Below are 22154 nucleotides of genomic sequence, written 5' to 3'. Positions count from 1 at the left end.
ACAGGAATGGCTGCTGCAAAGGCTCTCACAGAGGCAGCACCTAAGCAAAAGACTGTGAAGACTGTGAAGTTTTCTGCTTCTTGACTTGGTGGAAAACACTAAGTTAGCAGATCAGATTTTTAAAAAAAAAATCTGGGTATAACTTAAAAAAAAAAACAAAACAGCAACAACAACAACGAACAATGAGGAAAGGAGGATTTGAAGCCAAGTCTTTCCAATCCCCAAAGCCCTTCTCTTTTCCTCTAAACTACTGATCTAAGCTCCCTAACGTCCCTGCCATGGTGGCTCAGACAGTAAAGAATTTGCCTGCAATGCTGGAGATGCAAGTTAGATCCCTGGGTAGGGAAGATATCGTGGAGAAGGGAGTGGTTGCCCACTCCAGTATTCTTGCCTGGAGAATTCCATGGACAGAGGAGTCTGGCGGGCTACAGTCCATGGGGTCGCAAAGAGTCAGACATGACTGAGCAGCTAACACTTTCAACCACTTTAACAGGATATTTGGTGCTTTCACTCTCTTGTGCCCTTCTCTTTTTCCAGAACATCTTTCCCTCTTCCCTCTGGTGTTAGGTACCTTGATAATGCCTCTCCAAATAAAAAATCTTCAGATTTTTCATTTATACTCAGATTTTTATATAACTCCTTCGAAGAGTATTTGCACATCAAGGAGAAAAAGTCTTACACAAAAAAACAAAAAGAATTTTGGAAGAAATTTTAGGGGTTCAAGGGTGAATTAAACACCTAATCTGATTTCTCTGAAATGACTTTATGTTGTGGTTACCTTCTTATTTGTATGTGGAACTTGAGAAAACTCCCTTTTCAAAGTGAATTACAGCCAAAAGTCACTTATCAATTTTGTGTTTTTTGAAAGATAGGCTTATTTCAAGAGAATTCACCAGTGTGTACCCAGAAAATTACTTAATAGCAAATAAATTATTGCTTCACTTGTTGTATAATAAATTCCTATGATAATAAATCTGTGTAGTTGCTGAAAGCCTGAGCTAGGGGATGTGGAGCAGCAGAGAAATAAACAGAAATGACTCACAAGGAAGGACAAAACTTGAGTTACCAAATTATCCTCCCCAGAAGACCAAGTCCCAACTTGATAGCCCCAGGCAAGAGATAAAACAAACAAACAAAACCAAATGAAAGCATGACAGAAGACTTTTGGTTAAATATGAGAGATTGAGAACACATGCATTTCTCTCTACTTGCTACCAAAACACAATAATAACCACAAAGGAATTTTTAAAGGTATAAAACTCTAAGGACAAAGAGGAGGAAAGAGGAGATGGTCCTGAACAGGGTCTGTCAACAAGCTTTTAGAAGAGGGGAAATGGATGAGTAATAACTGACGTAACTGAGAAAAGACAGTGGAGCCCTTACTGCAGCCAATTCACGTGCCAGAGGCCCCAGTCCTCTCTGGAACTTGGAGATGCCTAATCCCTCTGTACAGTGTACATTAGGGAAACAAGAGGATTGGTTGAAATCTTATAAAGGGCAATTGGAGCTCCAAGACTTTTTCTCAACCCCCTCAGAAAGTGAGTGATTTCTCCCCAGCCCAGTGAAGATAGCAACCTCATTCTCTAGGGAAACTGAAACAAAGAGTCAGACCAACCCAGACATCCAGGAACACCAGACTAATAAGAGGGAACCCAAAGGTCTGAAAACGAAGGCACTGAGTGAGGAGCGGACCTACAGAAGTTGGACTCTCGATTCCCGTCCCTGTTCAGCCTCTAGAACACCAGTAGTTAGTCTTCCTCCCTCATATCACCACCACCACCACATTTTCCCGTAAACAGAAGATTGGAGGAATCTTCTCTGGAGAAATGGAGGAAGTCCAGTGGAAAAAACCTACAGGGATGACACTGAGTGCTCCCCAGCAAAATGCCTGGTTCTCTACCTAATAAATTGTAAGCTGATAAAATCTACCAGTGTATAGTGGGCTCAATCAGTGTTTTATTGCTGTACTTTCACATACCTACTGACAGCTAAGGATTACCTAATATTAGAGGAAAACCTGCAATATGAAGGGAAGATGATAAAGAAACAGCTGTGGGGGAGGAGTTCTGAAAAATGGAACTAAATATCAGTTCAGTTCAGTTCAGTTCAGTCACTCAGTCGTGTCCGAATCTTTGCGACCCCATGAATCACAGCACGCCAGGCCTCCCTGTCCATCACCAACTCCTGGAGTTCACCCAGACTCACGTCCGTCGAGTCCGTGATGCCATCCAGGCATCTCATCCTCTGTCATCCCCTTCTCCTCCTGCCCCCAATCCCTCCCAGCATCAGAGTCTTTTCCAATGAGTCAACTCCGCATGAGGTGGCCAAAGTGTTTGAGTTTCAGCTTCAGCATCACTCCCTCCTAAGAAATCCCAGGGCTGATCTCCTTCAGAATGGACTGGTTGGATCTCCTTGCAGTCCAAGGGACTCTCAAGAGTCTTCTCCAACACCACAGGTCAAAAGCATCAATTCTTCAGCGCTCAGCCTTCTTCACAGTCCAACTCTCACATCCATACATGACCACAGGGAAAACCATAGCCTTGACTAGATGGACCTTAGTCGGCAAAGTAATGTCTCTGCTTTTGAATATGCTATCTAGGTTGGTCATAGCTTTTCTTCCAAAGAGTAAGCGTCTTTTAATTTCATGGCTGCACTCACCATATGCAGTGATTTTGGAGCCCCCAAAAATAAAGTCTGACTGTTTCCACTGTTTCCACTCTTTCCCCATCTATTTCCCATGAAGTGATGGGACCAGATGCCATGATCTTTGTTTTCTGATTGTTGAGCTTGAAGCCAACTTTTTCACTGTCCACTTTCACTTTCATCAAGAGGCTTTTTAGTTCCTCTTCACTTTCTGCCATAAGGGTGGTGTCATCTGCATATCTGAGGTTATTGATATTTCTCCCGGCAATCTTGATTCCAGCTTGTGTTTCTTCCAGTCCAGCGTTTCTCATGATGTACTCTGCACAGAAGTTAAATAAGCAGGGTGACAATATACAGCCTTGACGTACTCCTTTTCCTATTTGAAACCAGTCTGTTGTTCCATGTCCAGTTCTAACTGTTGCTTCCTGACCTGCAAACAGATTTCTCAAGAGGCAGGTCATGTGGTCTGGTATTCCCATCTCTTTCAGAATTTTCCACAGTTTATTGTGATCCACACAGTCAAAGGCTTTGGCATAGTCAAAAAAGCAGAAATAGATGTTTTTCTGGAACTCTCTTGCTTTTTCCATGATCCAGCAGATGTTGGCAATTTGATCTCTGTTTCCTCTGCCTTTTCTAAAACCAGCTTGAACATCAGGAAGTTCACGGTTCACGTATTGCTGAAGCTTGGATGGAGAATTTTGAGCATTACTTTACTAGCATGTGAGATGAGTGCAATTGTGCGGTAGTTTGCGCATTCTTTGGCATTGCCTTTCTTTGGGATAGGAATGAAAGCTGACCTTTTCCCGTCCTGTGGCCACTGCTGAGTTTTCCAAATTTGCTGGCATATTGAATGGAGCACTTTCACAGCATCATTTTTCAGGATTTGAAATAGCTCCACTGGAATTCCATCACCTCCACTAGCTTCGTTCATAGTGATGCTTTCTAAGGGCCACTTGACTTCACATTCCAGGATGTCTGGCTCTAGGTGAGTGATCATGCCATTGTGATTATCTGGGTCATGAAGATCTTTTTTGCACAGTTCTTCTGTGTATTCTTGCCACCTCTTCTTAATATCTTCTGCTTCTGTTAGTTCCATACCATTTCTGTCCTTTATTGAGCCCGTCTTTGCATGAAATGTTCCATGGTATCTCTAATTTTCTTGAAGAGATCTCTAGTCTTTCCCATTCTATTGTTTTCCTCTATTTCTTTGCATTGATCAGTGAAGAAGGCTTTCTTATCTCTTCTTGGTATTCTTTGGAACTCTGCATTCAGATGCTTATATCTTTCCTTTTCTCATTTGTTTTTCACCTCTCTTATTTTCACAGCTATTTGTAAGGCCTCCCCAGACAGCCATTTTGCTTTTTTGCATTTCTTTTTCTTGGGGATGGTCTTGATCCCTGTCTCCTGTACAATGTCACGAACCTCTGTCCATAGTTCATCAGGCACTCTATCTATCAGATCTAGACTCTTAAATCTATTCCTCACTTCCACTGTATAATCATAAGGGATTTGATTAAGGTCATACCTGAATCGTCTAGTGGTTTTCCCTACTTTCTTCCATTTAAGTCTGAATTTGGTAACAAGGAATTCATGATCTGAGCCACAGTCAGCTCCTGGTCTTGTTTTTGTTGACTGTATAGAGCTTCTCCATCTTTGGCTGCAAAGAATATAATCAATCTGATTTCAGAGTTGACCATCTGGTGATGTCCATGTGTAGAGTCTTTTGTGTTGTTGGAAAAGGGTGTTTGCTATGACCAGTGCATTTCCTTGGCAAAACTCTATTAGTCTTTGCCCTGCTTCATTCTGCATTCCAAGGCCAAATTTGCCTGTTACTCCAGGTGTTACTTGACTTCCCACCTGCATGCCAGTCCCCTATAATGAAAAGGACATCTTTTTTGGGTGTTAGTTCTAAAAGGTCTTGTGGGTCTTCATATAACTGTTCAACTTCAGCTTCTTCAGCATTACTGGTTGGGGCATAGACTTGGATTACTGTAACATTGAATGGTTTGCCTTGGAAACGAACAGAGATCATTCTGTCGTTTTTGAAATTGCATCCAAGTACTGCATTTCGGACTCTTTTGTTGACCATGATGGCTACTCCATTTCTTCTGAGGGATTCCTGCCCGCAGTAGTAGATATAATGGTCATCTGAGTTAAATTCACCCATTCCAGTCCATTTTAGTTTGCTGATTCCTAGAATGTTGACGTCCACTCTTGCCATCTCTTGTTTGACCACTTCCAATTTGCCTTGATTCATGGACCTAACATTCCAGGTTCCTATGCAAGTTTGCTCTTTACAGCATCAGACCTTGCTTCTATCATCAGTCACATCCACAACTGGGTATTGTTTTTTCTTTGGCTCCATCCCTTCATTCTTCTGGAGTTATTTCTCCACTGATCTCCAGTAGCATATTGGGCACCTCCTGACCTGGGGAGTTCCTCTTTTGGTATCCTATCATTTTGCCTTTTCATACTGTTCATGGGGTTCTCAAGGCAAGAATACTGAAGTGGCTTGCCATTCCCTTCTCCAGTGGACCACATTGTGTCAGACCTCTCCACCATGACCCGCCCGTCTTGGGTTGCCCTGCAGGCATGGCTTGGTTTCATTGAGTTAGACAAGGCTGTGATCCTAGTGTGATTAGATTGACTAGTTTTCTGTGAGTATGGTTTCAGTGTGTCTGCCCTCTGATGCCCTCTTGCAATACCTACGATCTTACTTGGGTTTCTCTTACCTTGGGCGTGGGATATCTCTTCACGGCTGCTCCAGCAAAGTGCAGCCGCTGCTCCTTACCTTGGACGAAGGGTATCTCCTTACCACTGCCCTTCCTGACCTTCAACGTGGGATAGCTCCTCTAGGCCCTCCTGTGCCTGCGCAGCCAGCGCTCCTTGGATGTGGGGTTGCTCTTCCCGGCCGCCCCGACCTCGGACGCGGGGTAGCTCCTCTCAGCCATTCCGCGCCGTCACAGCCTGGCACTCTCGGCCGCTGCCCCTGACCTCAGACGTGGAGTAGCTCCTTTCAGCCGCGCTCAGTGTGCCGGTCACAGCCGCTGGCCAGTCGCAGCCGCCGGTGCTTAGAACTAAATATAGACTATGATAAAATTTGAAGAAAATAATAATCCCCTCAGCAACCTAAGATACTACAATTATGAAACAAGAAAGGAGTGCTACAGGAAAGGGACGTTCAGAGATCAAGAGAAAGCTCTTTGAAATAAAATATATATGTATATTATATCTATATGACAGTTGAAATTAAAATTAAGTTGAAGGTTTGGAAGAGAAAATTGAAATCTGTGGTTCATTTTCAGAAAAATAGAGACTGAGCATAAGATAGAATACTTTCAAAATAAGAGGGTAGAACCAAGAAATTCACCATCTAATTAACAGGAGCAGTACAAGAAGAATGCAGAATATAGAAGGGAGGAAACTATCAAAGAGGTAGCACAAACTAATTGCCCATAAATGAAGGACATGAGCTTCCAGATCAAAAGATCAAAAAGTCTGCTACATACCTTGGATATAATGGATGACAAAATATTGTGGCATTATGACATTTTAGAGCATTCTGAACATTTTCAGAAACAACAAAAGGGGCACATATCAAGAATTGAGATGGTGTTCATTTTCTTGACGTAACTTAAGAGCTTAGATGACAATAGAGCAATGCTTAGAATTCTACAAGGTAAGAGATAGTGTTCAGTTTTCAAAAAATGTGTCTCCCATAAACTGCTTCTTGGGGAGCTCCTGAAGGATGTCCTCCACCAAAATGAGAGGATAAACCAAGAAGGGTGGACTGAGAGCCATAGGAGCTGTGATCCAGAGGGAGGGAGAGAATTACCAGGAGGATGGTAAACAAGGCCCGGAGAACAGGCATTTCCATTTGAAACTGGAGAATGTTGGGGCATTCAGGGCTGTCTCAAAAGTTTGAAAGGGCACTGTCAAGATGTCTGATATGTTCAACAACATTGAGGGCATTTTATAGAGTTTGGGAGAAGAAACAATGATTCGTGGATAGAGAATTACTAAATAAATAGACAAGGTAATTATTACCAAAATTTTAAAGAAATAAATAAATATAATAATTGCTCACTGTATTAGTTGGGAACGAGTACATAACAACAATAATGTAAACATCAAAGACTGACTTATTCAAAAGCAGTGATGTCATTATTTGGGGAGGGAGCCAAAAGAAGAATGGAGCAAGGGAGGGAGAAAATGGGATAGAGAAGTAAGTTCTCATCTTCCAAATGAGAAAGCTATAAATAATAGCTAAAATAGGAAAATCAAGAAATAGAATGGTGAGCATCTTATTTAGAAATATGAGTATGGAGGGGAACTAAGGAGTAAAGAAGAAGGGGCAGGGTAAGCAGTTTCTCCTATAAGCTTTGTACTACTTGACTTAAGATCTACTGCTGTGTTGCTTCAGTAAAAATTAAAAGTGAGTTTACAAGCCTGAAAATCTGATTTATGGAAAAGTAATTTTATTTCAGACCAAAATTAGTAGTGACTTTGGTTCATTATCATATCATATCTCTATGATTGAGTGCTAAGTTACTTCAGCTGTGTCCGACTCTTTGCTACCTTATGGACCATAGCCCACCAGGCTCCTCTGTCCATAGAATTCTCCAGGCAAGAATACTTAAGTGGGTTGCCATATCCTCCTCCAGGGCATCTTTCTGACCCAGAAATCGAAACTGCATGTCTCTCGAAAGTGAAAGTGAAGTCGCTCAGTCGTGTCTGACTCTTTGCGACCCTGTGAACTGTAGCCCACCAGGCTCCTTCCCTCCACGGGATTCTCCAGGCAAGACTACTGGAGTGGGTTGCCATTTCCTTCTCCAGGAGATCTTCCCAACCCAAGGATCGAACCTGGGTCTCCTGCATTCTAGGCAGATGCTTTAACCTCTGAGCCACCAGGGAAGCAGTCACTTGAATTGGCAGGTAGGCTCTTTACCACTAGCACCACCTTGGAAGCCCTATCACATCTCCAGGTTGGTAAAAATAAATGCTATAAATGGTTCAAATACAAGGTAATGTTTGATAAAACTAAGAGTTTGCAATTCATAAAAAAGGAAGGAGTCTGTGATGAATTGAAGGTCTTAGAGAAGGGGCACACAAGGCCCTTATATGATGCTATTTGCAATGGTGTGTTATAAAAGTTAAGGTGCTGCATGGTAGGGAGGAATTTTATGCTAATACTTCTTTACCAGAGCTTGACAAGCATTACACCATTTACTGACCAGAAGCCCATTAATTCCTTGTAAATGATAATATTTATGAAACAAATTCAGTACTATATGAAACTTCATACATCTGACTCTATAATGCCCTGTGTACTTAATTGTTTATAACACCAGGATAAGACCCCAACCAATGAAACAGACCTTCATCTTTCCTGAAAATTCATAGTTTTAATAAAAAGCAGCATATTGTACATAATATATTTCTGACTGTTATGTTAATTTGTTGATCAATAAAGTATGCTTCTTTTTTGTAGCTATCCCATGAGAGATATAGATGAAGAGAAACCCAAATTTTCAAATTTATTGGCTTAGCTCAGCAAGGTGACCTTTATATCAAAAAATTTTCTATCCCATTCTTTTGTATTTCATTTTTAAAATGTTAATTTCTTTCCAGAGTCATGAAATAGTGAAATAATGGTAGCACTGATTAAAAAAAAATAGAATAAAATAGAATGTTGCTGAACATTATGGAAAGGAATATTTGTGATATAATTTGAAAAATAACACACAATTCCATATTGCTTCCTTATACAACACAATTCCATATTGCTTCCTTAATAGAAACCCTATCCCTTTTACTATACTTTTCAAAAACTTCATCCTCATTAGAATCTGCTAGAGCAGTGCCAAGAATAGTGAGAATTATATCAACCAGAGAAATTTGGCAAACCAGCAGTTTTGGTGCTCAACAGAATTTTTAGCCAGTTTGCAAAAGTCTTCTAGGCTACTCAGCTATTTTTCAATTCCTTAATGGAAATGTTAACCATGATACATAGTGGAAAAAAACATTGCTATGCAAAGAATCTCAGTGAGGGCAATCACTGTTCTGTAAAGTTTTATTTCAGTGATAGGTACAGGAGTTCCCAACCTTTTTAGCACCAGCAATTGTTTTGTGGAATATAATTTTTCCAGAGATGGAGGGTTGGTTTTAGGATATTCAGGCACATTACATTTATTGTGCACTTTATTTCTATTATTATTACCTTGTGATATATGAGAATCTAGTTTGAGAATCTAATGCCACCACTGATTTCACAGGAGAGAGTTCGTGGTGATGTGAGAGATGGGGAAAAGCACGTCCTGTTGTGCAGCCCAGTTCTAACAGGCCAAGGACCAGTGCCAGTCCAGGGCCCAGGGTTGGTAACCCCTGGATGGATGGATGGATAGATAGATAGATCAGTCGATAACTAGGGCAAGTTACTTATCCTTTGGGAACCTCAATTTCCTCCTTTGTTGAATAAGAATATCTTCCTCGTATGATTCTTTACAAGATTAAATGTGACGATACCTGTTACACTGTTCCCAGTTCATAGCAGAGAGAAAACCCTCAGTAGAGGCTAGCTTTCATTGTCAAAGGTTTTTTCTCGCCTGGACAAGTCTCTCACCAGAATTTTTTTGCTAAGTGGCCTAGTTAAGCCTGGCAATTTATAAATGACTTCCCCAACTTCTCAGGTGGTACTAGTGGTAAACAAATCTGCCTGCCAATGCAGGAAACTTGAGTTTGATCCCTAAGTTGGGAAGATCCCCTGGAGGAAGAAATGGCAATCTGCTCCAGTCTTCTTGCCTGGGAAATCCCATGGACAAAGGAGCCTGGTGGCCTACAGTTGATGGGATCAAGAAGAGCTGGACACAACTGAGCGTGCATGCTTAGAGAACCCCAGCTGGTTAGGAAAGATGGGTCAGTATTTGTCTGTCAAAACTTGTGGTTCTCATTCTTCTTCATTCATTACCTTCTAATATTTCTGCTGTTTTCTTATTTATGTGATTTGGCCAGTGTATCTTTGTTCAAAAGTTTTTATGTCCACCAAAAAGGAAAAATTTAATGTGCATTAGCTTAGCTTATTTGATGCCATATAGATAAGTATTTAATAATCAGATTTAGGTAGCATTGGTGATAAGCTGAGAGTAAGTGATCTGATTCCATTCCAATTTTCCTACCTAATTTGCAATAAAATCTTAAGCCCATCATTTGAAATGTGATTTTGGCAAATATCTGTTTTATGAAATGTGTATAGTATATACACTTTGCAAAAAGATTTTGCACTTCCTGAAATTTGTGCTGCAACCTACCTTTAGTTATGAATTTTCCTTGTGTGTTTAGAATATGGCTAATTTATACCATCAACAGAATTTGCATGCACTGGGGTTTGGGCACAGCACGAGGAGCAACAGGACCTAGTGGGAAACACACACACTCTTGGAATGAGCAGACTTCCACTTAAAAGCTCCACCTGGTACAGTGGGTCCTGGTGCAAGCTAACCTCTAAAGAGACTCCATTTCTCTGGCAGTTGAATGGGCAAGTTTATGGTCCACTGTGAGAAATAAAGTTTGCAAAGTATTTAGCACAGGGTCCCTGCAGAATAAGCAGGAAAAGTAGCTTTAACAAAATAATTTGAGGTATACATATACCTGGGGGAGGGGAAAGAGTCTAAGGAAGCAGGAATATTGCCTTTTCCTGATGCTTTTTTCTTTTTTCTTTATTTTAAACTGACCACTTCTGTCTCAACTTGCTTGCTGATTGGGGTTCAGCTGGAAACCTAAACTGGGGAGGTCATGGATACAGATGCCTCTCAATGTTCCACCAGTTACGAGCAAGTAATAGACTTAATTTCTTTAAGTTTCCTCTGGCTCAGCTGATAAAGAATCTGCCTGCAATCTAGGAGACCTGGGTTTGATCCCTGGGTGGGGAAGATCCCTTGGAGAAGTAAATGGCAACCCACTCCAGTACTTTTGCCTGGAGACTTCCATGGACAGAGGAGACTGGCAGGCTACAGTTCATGGGATTGCAAAGAGTTGGACATGACTGTGTAACTAACTTTCTTTTGCTTTTTCAAATACAGAACCACTTTCAGTTATTGTGCCAATGAGAACTGACATGCATAAATCAACTGTCATGGAAATAGACAAAAGTATTAATAGTAGGTCCTCAATAGTGCTAAATTGTTGCAAATAGATAATCTGAACAATAGAAGCCACCATTTGGTTTTGCTATATGTCATATGCACTTTCTCTTTCTTTGTCAGCCTGCTTTCCTGTGACAGGGGTACATATTCCCCAGCCCCTGGGGACAACAACTGGATGATTGGTTCCTTCATCATCCAGAAATAGGAAAGCCCCAAACACAGATGTAAGTTAATAACCAAGGAATCAAGTGTTCAGAGAGTTGGTAGGAAATAGAACACTTTTTTGATTAGATACTTGCAGGGAAAAAAAGAATTCTTCAAATTTCTTTTCTTTGGACCTAAATTAAAACATCTACTTCTAAAATGTAATTCCTTGTAGTTAAGCACAATTTCTCACATATTACAAAATCAATTGCTTTTGAATTTGGGGGCATTTTCAAAAATCTGTGGATTTTCTTTATTATCCTTTTCGGCTTGACCAGGATTTGAAATACAATGACATTTCTATTATCTCTCACTCATTTTCAAAATGTCTTGGTCATTTTTAAAGCATCTAGTTTGATTGTACTGCCTCATAGCAATGATGCCTCAGTTTCTTGGAGAGGGAGTTTTAGCATTCCTTAATCTTTATTCTATTTTTTATTCTTTTTTAAAATTACAGTGTATATACTGACATTTCAATGACTTCAACATGTCAAGAAGAAAAAACCAAGTAACTTATTTTAGAATCTGTAGATTAATTTTTAGAAGTGTTTGTATACATACCTATGGTATAGATTGCATTGCATCTGTGCACACCCACATGACTATACATGACTAGGAAACCAAAAATGGTCTCCAAGCCTACATAACCTTACCCTACCTTCATTTCCTTGTCTACAGAGTAGGCTTTTCCTGACTTATGCTTGTGTAGATCTGGTGCAGATTAATGAGCCAACATCTATGTAACATCATATCTGAATGCTTAGGGAAACAAGGGCAGTGGGAAAAAACACTCCTGGTTGGTTTGCCAGGAAATTTTGTTTGCTAGTAAATTTTCACCAACATGGAAATTTTATTTATCTTTGCACATTTTCAGAAATGAAAATGCACCATGAAAATGTAGTGTTTGATGGTCAACAATCATACTTTTTAATGAAATGCCCATCCTTGGAATAAATAGCTTCCCAGACAGTGGGAGGACTCTTACTGCCATCATTCTGGTGGCAATAGTAGCTTCCGAGACATATTGGAGAGTGTAATTCTCAAATGTTCTCCTGCACAGTACTATGGGCTCATTTCATAGAAGCAGATTAAAACCCACAAAACCCAAAAGCCCGTTGGTTATAATTGAGTGTTATAGCAACACCACAGCAAGCATTCAGTGGATATGAATCAATGACTCATAGAACAACTCACTAGTGGCCAAGGTTCTTCTGATAAATTTTCCTGTCTCTCTCTGTAAAACCAAGTATATCTTCAGCAGTAGAATTTACCTACATGTTGGTTGAGACAGCTGGTGGAGGTACAGATACATCCTTAGGTTTCTGGTCAGGCTTTTACTTTTTGTCCCTTCTTTATATTTTCTTTGTGTGTGTGTATGTTCATAGAAGAAAGCAGTGTTGAGGTTGCCTGTGAAAACACTGAGAGATGTACCAAAATAATCCAAGTCTGTATGAAGCCACTAATGTTAAATGTCTATTAAAATGTCAATGTCTTATATAATCTAATAACATTATATATCATAATTTACATAGTATTATAGATCGTGAGCCCTTCTGTGAAGATGCTTATCAGAATCCCCTTTATTTTTTCAATCTTTCTTTTTATTTGCACTTTAACTTCCATGGAAGAATACCATTATTCACTTCAAAAATGGGAAAAAACCATGCCTTTAGACTTGAAATCAAGTCCCTACTTTAAAACTTAGGAAGCATGTCCATGTGAGGTAAGCATTTCTGTATCTGTGGCAGTGTGTTAGCAGAAAGATTCCTATACAGTTGGAATTCAACATTAGATGGTATTTTAAAAGCTGAAATTAGATTCTCTGCTTTGATTATTCCATTGTGGGTCCCCAGTTATATTTTAGTGTCCTTCACCCTTTCCTCCTTTATTATTTATAACCCATACTCTTTGAGCAATGACCAGTACTAATCTGTAACCTTCTGTCCTTCTGCCTGATTCGCTGCCTCTTTTGAAATTCCAAGATTGAAGCATATATTCTGAGACTTTCTGTTAAAAAATATATTACATTTTTTTCATATTTCTGAGCCTGAAATGAGAGTCAGTGCTGGGTTTGCTTGTCTCATTCATTTTCAGCAGGCTGGCTTAAAAAAAGAGAGATTTAAAAAAGAGGGGGAGTAGAGAGAGAAAGTATAGAGATGTCACACTTTTATATTCATTATGTTATAATATCTCTCACATGAGCACACAGATATACTTTTGCATACACATTTTTACTTTTTTTTTTTTTTGCTCTCTTGATTGCTAGATTAATGCATTGGGTCTTTCTTATTTCCCTTGTCTTGCCTTTTTCCCCCCTCTATCCACAGTAGCTAGACCTAAATAATAATAAAAACAAAGAATAGCAATTCATTTGTTTTTGGTGTGCATTAAAAAGAAGTGGGGCAGAAAGCAGCATTAGTGGTAAATTCCCTGAGGACCCAAGATTCCCACCGGTTCCAGTCTCCTGAATGGTGCCTGTCCCTCCCACGCAGCTAATGACTGAAATAGGATCCATTGCCACCGGGAGCTTTTAATTTCTTTACATTGTTCAGGTCGCTCTGATGCGATGCAAAGTGACAGCTTCCATTTCAGGCTGGCTCATTATCAGCTCTTACACCAGACAGCCAGGATATACATCTTTATCTGCACATTGGAATTAACCCTCATCGCTATGAAAACTGAATTTGGCTTGGCTGAGGTATGTGGTATAAAGTCACGTGGGCCTGTGTGCAAACCATGTCATAGCCAAAGAAAAGGAACGTGGAGGCAAGGCATGGATTCTTCAGGAATCACAAACTGAAAAGCTTCAGTTTGGTTCAAATCCACCACTTAAAGGGCAATAAAACTTCTGAGGAAGGTCCAGCTGTGAGACGGTGAAGGCAAATTTAAGATGTAGATCTGGAAAAGGATGTAAGGCTCCTTGGCTTTCTGCTGTCTACTCTTGACTGTTACACTCAGCCACGACCATGCAGTCATTGTCAGATATTGGGTCAGTCTGTGCCAGTTAAGTATGTATCCTGAGTTTCTTTTTCTTCTAGGAATGTCTTCATGAACTATGGCATGGTTCATGGATTTCTGCCAAGTTCAGTCTTTGTTTAAAAATTGAAGTTATCAAATCTGGCCTTAGCTTCTCCTAAGCAGGCCACAGCCAACAATTCAGAGTCCAGATTCTCAGTATTTTAATAATCTATTACCCTTCATTTGAAGACTGACCCTCTCTAATGCTGCATATGAGAAAACTGAAACCCTTTGTGTGTATAATCTTTCTTAAATTTACACAGAGATATGTACACACAGAAATTTATAATCTATACCAAGGTATACTTACCTGCAAGATGTTTACTGGTGTTGAGTGTAGAGAGTGAGTTTGCTCAGTGGGCTAGAGAAATAAGTAAAAGATTGAAAAGTACTTGAAATATGTTTTAGATATACTTTCCAACCACTGTTCAGTAGAAATTAAATGTGAGCCACATGCTCAGTCACTTCAGTCATGTCTGACTCTTTTGCAACCCTATGGACTGTAGCCCGCCAGGCTCCTCTGTCCATGGGATTTTCCAGGCAAGAATACCAGAGTGGGTTGCCATGTCCTTCTCCAGGAGATCTTCGCTACCCAGGGATCAAACCCACATCTCCTGCATTGCAAATGGATTCTAACCCACCTGGGAAATCCCATATGTAATTTTAAATTTTCTAGTAAGCACATTTAAGAAGTAAAAAGAAACAGGTGAAATAAGTTTTTAAAAATTTATTTAATCTAATAATATAAAATGCTACCATTTCAACATGTACATTAAAATTGTATATGGGTTAAAGTTAAAATTATTGGGATATTTTATATTCTTCTTATTTGTATTTATAGTCATTCAAATCCTATGTGTCATTTACACTTCACAGCACATTGCAATCAGACTTGGCAGATTTTAAGTGCTCAAATATCCGCATGTGGCTTGTGACTGCTGTAACAGACAGCAGAACTTTAGACAGACATAGTGACTCTTGAGAAGTTATTATTCCTTTACCAAAATGTGGCCAGTTGAAAAATAATGAAGAGGAATTATTTTAGTCTGTTCTGGCTGCTATAACAAAGTTTCATAACAAACTAGTGGCTTAAAAAAAATCCTACAGATTCCACATATAAGTGATATCATGCAATATTTGTCTTTCTCTGTCTGACTTATTTCACTTTAGCATAATGCCTTCCAAAGCCATCCGTGTTGGTGCAAATGGCAAAATTTCATTCCTTTTTTATGGCTGAGTAGTATCCCATCGTATGTATATAGCACACCTTCTTTATATATTCATTGGTCAATGGACATTTGGATTGCTTTCATGTCTTGGCTATTATGAATAGTGCTGTTATGAACACTGGGGTGCATATATCTTTTTGAATTAGTGTTTTTGTTTTTTTTTGGATATATACCCAGGAGTGGAATTGCTGGGTCACATGGTAATTCTGTTTTTAAAGAAACCTCCGTACTGCTTTCCACAGTGGCTGCACCAGTGTACAACAAGATAGTGAATACAACAAAAAAAAAGTAGCAGCCTGAAAGCCAGAAAGAGATTTTCCACCAGAACTGACCATGCTGATATCCCAACCTTGGACTTTCAGTCTACAGAACTATATGTATATATAATGTCCATTGTTCATAAAAAAAAGAAGTAGAAGCAGACTCACAGATGTAGAGAACAAACTAGTGGTTACCAGGGAGGAGAGGGCAGGGCTGGGGTGGGCAAATGGGAGGTACAAACCACTGGGTATAAGACAGGCTCAAGGTTGTACAACATATACAGCAAGGGAAATATAGGCAATATTTTGTAATAACTGTAAATGGAGTGTAACCTTTAAAAATCGTGTAAAATTTAAGCAAATTAAAAAAAAATTATCCACTCAGAAATATTATTTCTCACAGTGCTTAGAAATCCCAGATCAGGCTGCTAGCCTGATTAGGTTCTCATTCAAACCCTCTTCTGGGTTGCACAGACAAACTCTCAAGTATGTCCTGGCCTGGTACAAGGGGTGAGAGATCTTTGTGGGGTCTTTTTTTATGAGAACATTCATCTCATTAATGTGGACCCCACCCCATGATCTAAGTACCTCCCAAATTCCCTACCTCTTAATGCCATCATATTGGGCATTAGGATGTCAATATATGACATTCGGAGGGAAACAAACATTAAGACCATAGCAGGGCTCTTGACAGTATCTTGGTTTAAGCAACTAGCATTCAATCAGTAGTTCATTCAACCAGTATCCAGGGCCTGTTATGTACTGGGCATGTAAGGAATGCAAGGGACTATCTTGTAGGATTAGGGGTGGTGTATAAGAAGACACTGACTCGTTTGGGTAAACTCCGGGAGTTGGTGATGGACAGGGAGGCCTGGCGTGCTGCGATTCATGGGGTCGCAAGGAGTCAGACGACTACTGAGCGACTGAACTGAACTGAACTGATAAGAAGACAAAAAAGGTCTCTTCCATCATAAAGCTGACATTACAGTGAAGGGTACAGGAAGAGAGAGATAGACAAATAAGTAACCCATCAGATGGACAAAATAAAACAGGGGAGAGAACTAGAGAGTGATGGGGTTGCCATGCTGGATTGGATGGGGTGACAAAGGTGTCTGGTAAGGGGACATTTGAGCAGAGACCTCAAATGAAGGGAGACATTGAGTCCTGTGGCTCTCTGAGGAAAGACTGCTTCAGGGAGCAACTGCAAAGGCCCTGAGGCAGGAGAATAAATTTTATATTCTCCTGTAGGCCACTGTAAGAACTCTGGCTTTAACTGAAAGTTCTGAGCCAAGATATAACAAGATCTATCTGGATTTTCCATGGAGAGGAGACAGTTTAGCATTCTGCTTAAACATCTGAGTAATATTTATGTGTGTATGCATTTATATTTGTATTTCTTTGTGTTTATCTACGTTTAAGCATATCATCACTCGAAGATTAAATTCATTATGGAGCAAAATGACATTTCTAAATTCTAGTCAAACAATGCTATTGTTCATCAAGGAATTAATGATGAGATCTGCCTCATCAGAGAGGAACTGAATCCTGGACATAAACTGCGCGTTAGGGCAGAGATCAGGCAATTAAGTCTGAATATAAGCAAAAAATGGGATGTGCAGATTACTGCATACAAATGCGTTGTAATAGATGTGTATCTTATTTTGATGATTAGCAATGGGAAATATACGTGCATAAGGACTGCATGTTTGGGCTTCTTGGTGTGTGCATGTAGAATTCTAGTCTACTGTCAGTCTTTACACAAAATTCTGATTATCAACAGTGATGAATGTGCACAGGATGGTATTGGTAGTATTTTCATCTTATTCAAAGTGTGTATCACTAGGAAATAAGAAAGAAAACCAAAGGTATCCAGTTGCTTGAATCTATGATTGCCATGTGTTCTCAAGCAGCCTCGCAGCCGGATATAAGCCATTTCTTATCTCCTATTAGAATCACAAGTTATTCCTGCTCCCTGATTTAAGTTTTCTGCAGAGTGAAAAAAAGTACATTTACCTCTGAAAAGGAATTCAACTGAAATTCTGTGGAAGTATATTGGACTCTAAGAACAAATCTCTTGCCAGCATCCTTATTTAGTAAAAGACTCTCTAAATGCAGTTAGGATGAAATCCAGGATCAAGGTAAGAGTGGATATTGCTTTTAGAATATCATGGTGAAAATAAACATATCTGAAAAGACATGAATGCCCCTCAGGAGTTCAGACTGAATAAAAAAGGCTGGCGAAGGATTCAAACGGGTGAGTCTTTATCTTGGTAATTGGTTATTTCTTAGTGTGGTCAGAAAAATTGTTTTTAAGTTGTGGTTGGTCATTATAACAGTGCTTTCTTGGGAGAATAGCTCTCTTGTTGAGAATCTCAAGATTCAGTAACACCAAAGAAGTCAGTTAGAATCTCAAGCTCCATGAGAGCAGAAATTGTGCTTATCCTGTTCAGCATTACATTCTTATTGTCTACAAGGGCACTTACTCTACAATAGATGCTCTAGAAATATCAGTGAGATGAAATTTGACCTGAATGGACTTAAGTATAAAATATATTCTTTAAGAAAACCTTTAGAACTACAACTGATTCCCCTCCCCCACGCCCCCATCTTCAGTTTAACTGACAATGGACTTATGTGATTTGGTTTTCAAGTAATGGATGTTCTTTGGCATTTAATCATAATGGCTGTTTTTCAGTTGGAATGTTATACTCAAACTACTAACAAAATGTGTTTCATGTGTCCAGATGCCTGATAGATAGTTGTTAAATAGAGTCAAACTTCTGACCCCTTACTCATTATTTTTGACATAATTTGAGAATTTTTCCCCCATCAGATAACAATTCAAACTTTAGCATTATTATAAGTATTATAAAATTTTTTTTCACAGCATAGACTAAAAGAATATCATTTAAAAAAAAACTGAAGAAAAGTGTGTGTGCATTTTAATGTCTTTTTCTTTCTGTAGGATCTGCTTTATTAACTGGGGAAATTACATTTTGTTATAAGAAAAAAACAGAATGAATGAAGGTCATCAAATTCAAGTAAATTCTCACTCTTGGAAGGCAAAGCAACACTGTACCTCTAGAACAGGTGACTTGCATTTTTCCATAAGAATTTTACTCTTTATAGGATACCCAACTTAGACCCACAAAGACTATCCTATTTGACTTGATTGACAATGTATGAAGCTGCATCAGAACTGTAAAAAAATTGGCTTGGGAGAAGTCACGTAGGTACAGCCAACACACTGAGCTGAGTGTGCTAGGGCTTGGAATTTTCCAACTGAAAGTGTTTCCTTCTCTCCCTACACAAAAGTAAAATGAAACTATCAATACATGTAACAAACGAGGGAATCCTTCCTAGATTGTCTTTTAGAAAACAGTTTGCCAAATATATATAGAAGGGCACAGTGAAGTTTATTACTCAGAATAACAACAGAAAATACGTGTCTTTCAAATAGGAAGAAAATGATTTGTTAGTAAAAAACAATCTCTCCTGGACGAATGTCCTCAAATGCGTCTGAAATTTTAAGATGCTAAGTCGGGTTTGGCTGGGATTGTCCGTCACCCTGAATGAACAAGTGGTATCTTCAAAGGTGCTGTTTAATTAAAAGCGCACACTTGGGATCTCCTTTCCGGGCATTTGGGAGGCATCTGGGCCGTCAGCCCTCCCACCTGCTGCCCGGCGCGCTGCCTGTGCTGTCACCGTGGCTCGCAGATGCAGGTGAAGCTGGTACAGAACCACTTTCACAGTCCAGAAAGCATGACATTCCCTGTTACCAGTGGGAGGAAAGGCTAATTGAGAAGTGTGTATAAAGGCTGTAATGAGTAGCATTTACATGTATTGATTAGAAGTAGGGCCACCGTTTCTCATTTATCACCACCGGCAGCTGTGAAATTTTCCCCACGTCGATTGGCACGGCTCATATTCCCGCTCCTCTAGTTCTTTATTGCTTTTTCTTCCCCTTCTCCTCCTGAAGCAGAGGGCTGATCCACTGGCTGGAATGGCCTGGTAATTACTCCAGCTCCTCCACCAGCTGCCACAATTGCCAAACCGCTGGAGTGAAAAATTCCATCCCGCATTTCCGATTTTTTACATTACCATTGCATAATCATATTTGACGAATAATTAACCTGGGTTAATACTTCAGGGAGCCATTTGCAAGTAAATTGATAAGCTGAGTGCTGTAACGGCGCACGAGGGCTGGGAATGGGGGTGACATGCTGCCGCTGGGGCCTGGGAGCATCCAGGGGAGAGAGTATGCCTTCTGACCACCTAAATCCACCTCTGATGCCGGCTTTTAACAAGAGCCCTTGACTGTGACTCAGTTGGATCAGAGGAACAAGGGCAGTAAATCTAAGGTCACCTTGAATGACTGGGAGCTCCTCTTTCCTAAAGGATTACCCTCATTGTCCATATCCTGGCAGTGGAATGGATATTTTAAATGCTATCAGCCCATTGTGAGAAATAGACTAGCTCAGGAGATTGTGGGTTGGTATTTAGGAAAATATTAGCTTGATTTTGCTTTATCTTCTGATGTTTCACCAAAGCATGGAGAGGCTTCCCTCTCGTACAAGTGGGGTCATTTCAGAAGTAAAAGAAAGATGTACTACTAAATCTATCTATGAGTGCATGTTAGTATGTGACAGGAAGAATGCTTAGAAGTCAATAATAACCATATTTCCAGATTGAAAATAAATGGTCTGGCCATTTTGGAAAACTCTTTGTAGGACTAGTCACAGAAGAACACCAAAGTCTAACCATCTGAATTTTGTGTTGTTCATAAACCTGTGTTTTGTGGCCAAATGGGATATTGAATTTTTTTTTCTGTTGCCTAATTCTGCTACCTCTTGATTTCTTATCTCTTTGCCGTTCATTTTAGGCGATGGTCTCTTTCAAGGCTCATCAAGGGTGTAAGGGCTAACTTTATGATTTCAGAGATATTTGTATCACGCAGGCTGGGCTTTGAGATGTGAGCTGACTATCCTGAAAGTGGAATCGGTGGTGTGTACAAGCCAGACAGAGAGTCAGCACTCAGCATTTGTCACCGCATGAGGCATTGCAAGGAAAAGCAGTTCCTTTCAGACTCAACCGTAGCACTAAGTGAAATCAATGGCCAAACAATCTAACACAATTGGTCACATATTGATAGAATTAAACACTGCTGTTAACGTGACTTGTCATTGATCTGACAAAAATGGAGTTCAGGGTAAGAGTAGCCTGAAGCCTTTCAACTCTGTGTTTATGGGGAAGAGCCAAGAGAAAAGAGAATGATTTAGTGCCATCTGCTTAAACCGTGATTTTGTTTTCTCTAGCCACCATACTTCACAATGGAATACACATTGAGCATCTGTTTTTTCCACTGGTAACATGGAAGGGGGAATTAGAGGTAGCTCATTTAAAGTTCAGATTTGATGTTTTACTCAAGGAATATCTTCTTGGTGGTGTGTGAGATTACCTCATGGACAGAAGTCCTAGAGATTCGTGTGGACAATGAAACAAATCAACCTAATTCCAAAAAGATCACATTCTACCCTATTCCATATCACTGCCTAGGAAAAGGAATCTTCTTTTCAAATACAAATTCTAAGAGGGTTTTCCATCCTTTACATGAAATCAAATCATACTGCAAAAAATTACAGCCAGGAGAGCCAGGCCATATCATTCCTCACGGTACGTCTGGGCACTGGAGTCAGCTGTTTCTGGGCTCCATCCGCCACAGGCACACGCAAGACTAATGAGAGACTATCCCAGTCGGAGCAAGTCAGCTGCTGCATGTAGCCTGAATCTGTGGTTTGAGCCAGAGTAGCCACATCAGTTGCTGTTTCCAGGGGTATTTTGAAAGAGGAAGCAGGGCTATGTCAGTGCCTTGTCTCTGCCGTGAATAAAGTCAAGAGATGGAATATGTTTGAGAGGAAGGATCTGTCTCCTTACTGTGATTCATAATGACTGCAGGTGCATTGGTGAATATACTCAAGGATTTGAATATGAAATCTTTTTCTCCTTTATGTAGCCCACTTAAGTTTCTTCGAAGTATTCTCACAGTCTACAATTATGCATTTTTTTTTAGCAGTTTACTGTCTTCCCCCAAAGAAGGTAGACTCCATGAATATGCTAACATTGTCTATCTTGTTCTCTGTAATATCACCTTAATGCAAAACCATGGTCAGAGTAACAGCCTGTTGTTTGGTAGATTGTGCTGAACACTGCTTAACTCTGGAGTGGGGGCTGTTAACATCGACTACAATGTGCAACCTGTATAAGCTCTACATGGTAGCCCCGACAAACCAGAACACAGGAGACAATCTCTTTGAAACGAATGAATGAATTTTTTTCTAATGTTAATATGGACCTATAAAATACCACTTTCTTTTATTTAAGTGGCTAATTTTTTATTGCAGTATAGTTAAATGACAATGTGTTAATTACTGCTGTACAGCAAAGTGACTCAGTTATGCATATAAATATATCATTTTTCATATTCTTTTCCATTATGGTTTATCACAATATATTGAATACAGTTCCCTGTACTGTACAGTAGGCCCTTGTTCTTTATCCATTTTACATATACCATTTTCATCTGCTCATGCTGAATGCCCAGGCCAACCCTTCCCTACACCCCTCCCCTTGGCAAGCACCAATCTATTCTCTATGTCCCT

General features: G+C 39.8%; 1 protein-coding gene and 1 non-coding gene across 2 annotated transcripts in view; one reads left to right on the top strand and one right to left on the bottom strand.

Annotated features, from left to right (window-relative positions):
• POU6F2 (POU class 6 homeobox 2) overlaps positions 1-22154 on the top strand; it is a 498222-nt gene that overhangs the window by 138669 nt on the left and 337399 nt on the right. The window lies entirely within an intron of this gene.
• TRNAS-AGA (transfer RNA serine (anticodon AGA)) lies at positions 7486-7557 on the bottom strand. Its single transcript has one exon. It is a non-coding gene; the product is annotated as a tRNA-Ser (tRNA).

The sequence above is a fragment of the Budorcas taxicolor genome, chromosome 4 (genome assembly GCF_023091745.1).
Source record: "Budorcas taxicolor isolate Tak-1 chromosome 4, Takin1.1, whole genome shotgun sequence".
Classification (NCBI taxonomy): Eukaryota; Metazoa; Chordata; class Mammalia; order Artiodactyla; family Bovidae; genus Budorcas; species Budorcas taxicolor.
This window is presented reverse-complemented; position numbering and strand designations above follow the sequence as displayed.